The sequence below is a fragment of the Nannobrachium achirus genome (genome assembly GCF_963921795.1).
Source record: "Nannobrachium achirus genome assembly, chromosome: 8".
Lineage (NCBI taxonomy): Eukaryota > Metazoa > Chordata > Actinopteri > Myctophiformes > Myctophidae > Nannobrachium > Nannobrachium achirus.
In genome coordinates, this window is record NC_137817.1 from 62,002,920 (window position 1) to 62,012,111 (window position 9,192).

Here is a 9,192-nt window from a genome sequence, read left to right on the forward strand (position 1 = left end):
GACTGCATGTATGCATGAATTTGTGAATGCATGTATGCATGTGCGACTGCATGAATGCATGTATGCATGTATGACTGCATGCATGCATGTAGGCCTATGCATGAATTCATGTATGCATGTATGGATGCATGAATGCATGCATTTGTGTATGCATGTATGCATGTATTCATGTATGCATGAATGCATGTTTGCATGTAGTCACCAAAATCATAGGGACCCCCAGATGAACCAACATGTAGTATGAGTATACTGCAAACATACACACTTACATTATGCACACTCGGTCAAAAAAACATAAAAAGCTAAAATACGAAGATAAGAGGTTTCTGTCCCGACAGCAACGGTATGCATGAACAGTGTACTGGGTGTGTCATCAACACAAGCCTGGGGGTTTGGTAGGAAACTAACAGCAGCTGTGGTCTGGCACGGTGGCACCCACCTCACTGCCATACGCCTCATATTCCCACTGGTGGAGGAAAAGCAGGCCTACTCAACCTCAGTCCTCAGTAGGCCTTCTTCAAAATATAGATACATACTCCTGGTTAAAATATGACTGTGTTCTGAGCTTGTAGCTTTTATAGATCTGTTATTTATAGAAGTGTTTAATTGATACATTTTTCGCATTAAGGCCCCTCCACCTTGGGCCCTAGTAACCCCCCCCCCCCCCCTTGTGACACACCTGCACTTGTCTGGCATATTCCCAGGGCTCCAGTAGAATTTAGACTGCTCTCACACTCTCTCTCTCTCTCTCTCTCTCTCTCAGTAGAGTGAGGGCCATCAAAGTGGGAACCATGGCCCCTCTGTCTGCCCTGGGGTTAACGCATCGCCTCCCATCCTCTCTCATCTTGCGGCGGTGCGACCCTACATCAAGAGGGACATTCTGCAGCGAGCAGGGTGGCAGTGAGGGGCACAGAATGAGCTCTTCTGTGTGCCTGGCTGCATCTGTGTGTGTGTGTGTGTGTGTGTGTGTGTGTGTGTGTGTGTGTGTGTGTGTGTGTGTGTGTGTGTGTGTGTGTGTGTGTGTGTGTGTGTGTGTGTGTGTGTGTGTGTGTGTGTGTGTGTGTGTCACAGAAGCTGCACATGTTAGTAGGCTATATATAACAGGGGTCTTCAACGTTTTCAGGCCAAGGACCCCTTAGTTGAGAGAGAGATGAAGCAGGGACCCCCACAACCTGTTCACAGATTCCATATAGTTTCATCGTTTAACAGCACAATCAGTGTATTTTGGATTCATGTCAATTTAACCACTTGAACCGTCAGTATAAACTTGACCTTTCACTCTGTACTTAGTCTGGTCTTTTTCCCCTCTACACCAAACCACTTTGCCAAAAATAGCCGCACTGTGACTCTGTGCCACACTGGCCAGATGGCCAAAACATGGCACACTTTTCGCCCTGGTAGTGTTCGTGTAAATAGTGATAAAGAAATCGCTGGCTTATTGTGTCTAAAAATACATATTTAGCCACTTGTCCGCATGCCCCCGCCCACTGAAATCAAAATGGCTCAAATGGCTAAAACGAGACTAGAAAGTATTAAATCAAAAACATTTAATACTCTAATATAGATACCAATACTATAGGCCTACTACTAAATACTCTAATTACAATCTTACAAAACATGAACCCTTTGTTCAACAAAAAAAAAAAGTTTGTCCTTTAATTTGGCACAAATTATGATTCTGACCTATTATGATCTGAAGGACACTGTTATCATGCATGTTGGATTGACATCTAGAATTGTACAAAGCATGAGTTAGTAGCTGGGTCTTCAACGTTTTCAGGCCAAGGACCCCTTTAGTCGAGAGAGAGATAAAGCAGGGACCCCCACAACCTGTTCACAGATTCCATAGTTTCAGTTTGAAAATAGACGATCTACAAGCCCACAACGCCTCGCAGCTTGTAGATCTGCTATTTTTGGCTAAAGTTCTCAGGGGGGTGTTACGAAACCAAATAGGTCAAGAGGTAAAGTTTGTAACATACAGATATTAACCCTTCAAAACCTGGGATGCTGAGCATGGAGGAGCAAATAAAGGGAGTCAACACAGTTTCAGAGTAAGAAAAGGTGCAAGTGCTTCTTTACTCTTCTTTTAAGTCAAAATATTTACATAGTTACATGTTCAAAAAGTATGCATGGACATACCATAAAGAAATGACACTACCTAGGGACATGGGCGTTGCCAAAATAACAAACGAAGCAGCTAAGTAAAACAAAGGCAAACTAACTAACCAACAAGGAACTAGATTAGTAAAACAAAAGCCTGCCTACCTAACTACTCTAACAGAAAACAGGTTCAAAAACACATGTGGTGGCAACAACCCCTTAGTGTGTTTAACAAGTTTCAACCTACGTGGTGCCTGTGTATAGAGGCCTCTGTCTTTCCCTGTCCCAAGGCAGTGGCATATACAGAATACTTCAGTAGATGAAAATACAAAAGGTTGCTCTGGGGAAAAATAACTACAAAAAGACAAGGGCTACAGAAAGGGCTACAAAAACATGAGACTGGTTTGGAGAGGAGACATGAACTGAGGTGAGGCACAGCCTTTTATAGGCAACAGGTGGTGGTGATTGGATGGGGGTGGAGCCAGGTAATGGATGATGGACAGCTGATTAGATGAGACCTGTGGAGAATGACAGAGGGAAGGAGAGACAGGAGGGAAGGAAGACACTAACCCAGATTAACCTACGTGGAACGTAACAGGGGGAAAAAGAGTTTCTATCACACAAAGATTTGGAGGACCCCCTGTAGTAACTCTAAGGACCCCCTAGGGGTCCCGGACCCCCTGTTGAATACCCTTGGGCTACAGTCAGGTACAAAGCATGAGTTAGTAGGCTACAGTCATCATAATAAACCAGTGGAGAGCAGATGAGTGCGCCCCCTGGTGTTTGCTCTGGCTCATATCCCTGTCTAATTACCACCCAGGAGAGCACCAGGATCTCATCCCACTGACAAGCTGTCTGAGGGAGAAGCAGACCAACACCACGTCCCAAAATAGTCCTCCTAGAATGTGATGTGACGCCAGAAGCAGTCAACCAGAGCGGGGCTGCTAACTATAACCATGCTCTGGATTAAGGACTGCATCACTATCCCTTGTATCTCCCTATAGCCGTTATTCTCTCCATTACGTTTTCGACCTTACAGACAGAACATGAAAATTCAATATCTTAGTGGTTGTTTAGGCCAGGGGTCTTAAACGTTTTCAGGCCAAGGACCCCTTAGTCGAGAGAGAGAGATGAAGCAGCGACCCCCAGAACCCATAGATAGGCTACCATATAGTTTAGTTTCATCATTTGACAGCACAGTCGTCAGTGTATTTTGGGTTCATCTAAATTTGTATTTCCAGATGTTTGACCCCCTAGGGATCCCGGACCCCCTGTTGAAGACCCCTGGTTTACGTTTAAACCTGTATAGAAATGTATTATGGGCCAATATTTATTTAAAATATATTATTTACTATGCACCATGGTGTAGACCCTGAAGGCATCTCCCTCTTTTTAATTCCTGGATGCCTGGATCTCCCATCTTTTACGCGATGTCTTGATCCCGTCTGATCCAGGAGCAACTCTTACTATTTGAACTTAGCTGACTTTTGCGTCTCCGGTGTCTCGTTCTCAGATTCATGTATGGTCAGGATCTGTGGGAGGGAGTACCTGGTATAGCCTACTCCTATAGTCCTAGTAGAAAAATGACTGTTTGTGGAGTTACGTAGGTGTTTTTTGCCCCCATTGCACCACACGAAGTCAGACTGAAAAAAGCCCTATATCTTGACATTCATCTCAAGAACCTCCTAACTCCATCTATTTTGAATAAAGTGATGGTAATTTAAGGACACATTCAAGCATCTTACAACGTATGAAGTCACCATACCAACTGTTCTTTACCTCCCGGCATACTGGCCTGATGGTGAAGATGCAAAAATAAAAACATTCACACGGATCTTGAGTTAGCCAATGAAGATGTAATCATCTAAACGAAGGCTCCTCTTCACAGGCACAATCCAATTTGCAGCCTCCACATGGGTGTCGTGCTATGTTGGGAGGTGTGTGGAATATATTGATCTGCTGATCTCACATTAAAGAGACAGCAGGGGACCCGCGGAACACGGAAAAACATCCTCGGGGGCCCACATAAAGAAAGTAGAGCGAGATGGAGAGAGACAGGGGCGTCACAAGAGGGGGAAAAGTGGGACTGAGTTACTAGGGCCCAAGGTGGAGAGGGGCCTTAATTATTTGATACTTTAGCTATTGAAAAATAGCAGATACAAGCTTGTAGATCTGCTATTTTTGAAAAGTCATGAGAATATGTGCACATTTTTGAATATGTATTTTTTAAGCAAACACAACTCAAATTTTGCTTCTGGGGGGGTCCCTGGAACTAAATATTTTGAGATGGGGGTCCGTGGCCAAATACATATCTTTTTGAGGGTCCTTTACATGAAAAAGTTTGAGCACCACTGACATAGAAATGTAGGTTTTTGGAGCGGTGAAAGCGCTCCCAATAGACAGGTATGTCTGTGGCTGGCTGGCTATGTGGCTGGCTGGCTGGCTGGCTGGCTGGCTGGCTGGGTATGTCTGTAGCCTGGCAATACCTTGAGTGGCCACACTAGTTAAAGGAGGGGCGCTGTTGTGCAGGCACAAACACACACACACACACACACACACACACACACACACACACACACACACACACACACACACACACACAGATTCACCGCTCCACTTCGAACAGAGGTTTGATTTTTCAAAAAACCTTGGAAGGATTCGAAATATTCAAAGACTTTTCACCATTTTTCAAAAATAGCAGGTCTACAAGCTCACAGCGCGGCACGATCTGCTTTTATTCAATAGTTAAAGCACAAAATAACGTTTAATAATGTGTTCCCAGTCTAAATGGGGTAAACCCCCTCCCCATATGAAGAACATTCACGGGGGGGCCGCAGTGAATCCTTGTACCCAGGGCCCAGAATTTGGTGCCACACCCCTGGGGAGAGAGAGAGAGAGAGAGAGAGAGAGAGAGAGAGAGAGAGAGAGAGAGATGGCAGGAGGGGGACAGAATGGGGCTATAAGAAGGAATCCATGGGACATTGATGAGCCTATTGTGGACTGTGGCTGTCAGGGTGAAAAAGCAGAGTATTACACTAAAGCTGTGCAATATGCCAACAGGGAGCCCGCCTCCCGACACTTACATGTCCCATCTTCCACCAGCTGGTGACAGCACCGCCAACCTGTGTGTGTGTGTGTGTGTGTGTGTGTGTGTGTGTGTGTGTGTGTGTGTGTGTGTGTGTGTGTGTGTGTGTGTGTGTGTGTGTGTGTGTGTGTGCATGCCTCTGTGACTGCATGTGCATGTGCGTGCGTGTGTGTGCGATACTGTACATTGTGATGTGCACGTGTGAGTGGGAATGAGTAACCCTGTGCGTGGGATATATATATTGGTGTATGGAGAGAGTGTGTGTGTGTGTGTGTGTGTGTGTGTGTGTGTGTGTGTGTGTGTGTGTGTGTGTGTGTGTGTGTGTGTGTGTGTGTGTGTGTGTGTGTGAGTGTGTGTGTGAGTGTGTCTGCATGTGCGTGGGTGTTTTTGCTGTGTGAATGCAGGAGGGTGATGGGGATATGTGTGCTGTGTGCTGGTGATGCATGGGGCTCAGATATGTGTGTGGGTGTGTGTGTGCGTGCACAGGGCTCTGATGTGTGTGTGTGTGTGTGTGTGTGTGTGTGTGTGTGTGTGTGTGTGTGTGTGTGTGTGTGTGTGTGTGTGTGCGCGCACGGGGCTCAGATGTGTGTGTGTGTGTGTGTGTGTGTGTGTGTGTGTGTGTGTGTGTGTGTGTGTGTGTGTGTGTGTGTGTGTGAGTGTGTGTGTGTGTGTGTCTGCATGTGCGTGGGTGTTTTTGCTGTGTGAATGCAGGAGGGTGATGGGGATATGTGTGCTGTGTGCTGGTGATGCATGGGGCTCAGATATGTGTGTGGGTGTGTGTGTGCGTGCACAGGGCTCTGATGTGTGTGTGTGTGTGTGTGTGTGTGTGTGTGTGTGTGTGTGTGTGTGTGTGTGTGTGTGTGTGTGTGTGTGTGTGCGCGCACGGGGCTCAGATGTGTGGGTGTGTGTGTGTGTGTGTGTGTGTGTGTGTGTGTGTGCCCGTGCACGGGGTTCAGATGTGTGTGTGGGTGGTGGGTAGCGTGGGGAGGATGGATGGATGGATGGATGGATGGATGGATGGATGGATGGATGGATGGATGCTGGGAGAGGAAGAAGCAAAAGAAGCGCTTGCCTGAGTCTGCACGAAAACTACGATGTTGCCTCCGCATCCGAGCTTCACCCACCCATAGCTGTAGCCTAATGGGAATCAAAACACAATCACTTATTCTGTATAATAGACCTGTTCATAGCTTTGGAAGTCAGAAAACAAAGCCCCCCTTTTGGAAATCGTGTCGTTGCTGTAGGGCAGAAACCTTTTATCTCCTCCATATTTTAACTTTTTTTGAACATTTTGTGTGTTGTCTTTTGTAAATTAAAGCCCTACTTGATCATACTACTGCTTCATACTGTACAAAAGCATCAAAAGTAGCAGATATAGGCCTAATGTACTAGTAAGACGCCTCAGGGCGACATTAAGGCGAGGTCGCGCCAATACTTTGCCATCTGGCCAGTGATGTATATCGGACCAGTTACCCATATGGAGACCCCTGGTACCCATATATAGAGATCCATGTACTGTATATAGAGATATGCTGTGAGAGCCCAAACATGCTTACTCAGTTAATCGTTATGTGAGAGTCCTATGATGTCTATGACATCTGACATCATACACTTTTATACTAATACATGGAGATCCCTGTCTGTAGAACCAGCCACACAGATATGGGCTGTCTTGGCCGTATATGGATTCTGTTAGTGTGGTATGTGGTGGCCTCCATACTGTAAATGCATTCCCATATGAAGCCCTGTTAGATATGGGCTTAATATTGATGACAGCAGGGAACTCCATATATGGGCATATAAGGGATTCTGTTAGTGTGACATCACAGTGAAGCCAGAGCGTGATGTCAGAGCGGCAACCCATTCTGTTGAGAGTGGTTCCCCTGACATCACAGCAAACCCATAGACCTGTGATGTCACAATGATGTGTCAGGGGAACCTATAGAGATATGCAGATACGTGGATTCATAGCTATCTGCGACCTACGGTCACAACAAGCTCAAACCTCGTTTTGAGCTTAGTGTAGATGTGCTACTTTTGAATTTGAATAATGAAAAGTAACGGTTTTGGACATAATGGGGTTTCCACCCCGACAGAGAAAACATAGCAAAGCCTCCACTGTGCCTGAGACCCATAGACTCTGTGTATTCATTCACGCTGCACTCAGAAAGAAGACAATTTACACGTGCCGTTGCACGACGACGAAGTATAAGACAGGGCCTAAGTGGTTTTCAGACATAAAAAATGTAACGGGCTGCGAGTTATGAGCGTGTGTATGAGTAATTTATTGGCTTTCCATTTTTGTTGTCGGCCGGCCTCATGGGAGACGGCGCTATCAAGCTCTATCTGTCTAATTAGAGAGAAGTACTTATCGTCGTTGTCCGATGAAAACCTTGTATGTCCAAAACCGCTCGTTTTTCATTTATCATTTTAAAAATGATTTAAACTAGTGAAAACAGCCGATCTACAAGCACACAACGCCTCGCACCGCGAGGCGTTGTGTGCTTGTAGATCTGCTGTTTTTGTGTGACGGCCTTGTATGACGAAGCAGGGCTTTACTTTGCGAAAGAACGTACAAATTTAAAACTTGGAGATACGAGGTTTCCACCCGACAACGACGTTATACTATACTGCTGTGTGTGACGACTGAGAGAGAGCGAGAGAGAGGAATGGATATCTGCGCTGGCTAGCGGCCATGAATCTGTCACGCCTGCACAATTGGAACACATCCTGTCAAACACGACGTACACTAGAGCAGTTCCTCTCAAACTTTTTGCTCACAGTTAAAAGGTCCTGGGTTCGATTCCCGCCGAGGACGCTGTTGGCGTGTTCCCTCCTTCGCGGCATCAGTGCCAGAATTATGTCTAGGGTACCAAGCCGAGGGCCACAACATTGCAGGGGGCGACGGTGGTGTTCCCACTACTCCAGCGACAGTTTTCGTATTTATGTCCAAAACTGTTCGTTTTGAATTTATCATATTAAAAATGATTTAAACTAGTGAAAACAGCCGATCTACAAGCACACAACGCCTCGCACCGCGAGGCGTTGTGTGCTTGTAGATCTGCTGTTTTCACTACTTTTGTGCGACGGCCTTGTATGATTTGCGAAAGAACGTACAAATTTGAAGATACGAGATTTCCACCCGACAACGACGATATACTAGTGTTGTTGCTGCTCTTATACCACCATTATTACTGGGGTTGGTGTGGGCCAGACAGTAGCCCCCGTGGGCCGCACATGGCCCGCGGGCCGCCTATTGGGGAACCCTGCTATAGGGGTTGTCGAAAGAGTTTGCATGTTCTCCCCGTGTCCCCTAGGGTAGGTAGGTACCCTCACAAAAAAACATGCAGTAATCCTGATCTATACTGCCTCCCCTTGGTCAGCCGGGGCGCCTGATGGAGAAGAAAGGAACTGGTTGGAATAACGTGTTCCTTCCACACGCTACGTCCTACCGGGGAAACTCCCCCCTGTCAGGTGATAAGAAGCGGGAGGCTCACTCCTCATGCATTGGAAGAAGCATGAGCTCAGTTCGAGGCTTTCCCCAGGTTTGCAGAGGGAGAATATAGTGCCCAGGATTACAGTTCTACTTTTGCAGACACTGTATACAAAGCTCACAACTCTATGTTTGGGTTAGATTTTGATGCTATAACCTAGCTTGGGACGCCCTGAAACCCTCTCTCCACCGGCCCCATGCAGTAAGTAGGTCCCCAAACTTTTTTTAATCCGAGGCACCCCTACATTATAATTTTCACTCCCAGCACCTTAAATTTATAGAATATCATCGTTGTCGGGTGGAAACCTTGTATGTCCAAAACCGTTCGTTTTGTATTAATCATCTATAAAATGTACTAAACTAGTGAAAACAGCCGAGTAGTTTTGTGCGACAGAGGTTTCTGCCTGACAGTGGCGATATTTTAGTGATTATGTTGCGAGGAAAACGTTGAGATAATAGCCATTTTGGTTAGAACTGACTGAAAATAACTTTGTACTTCAAGTTTAAAATGATA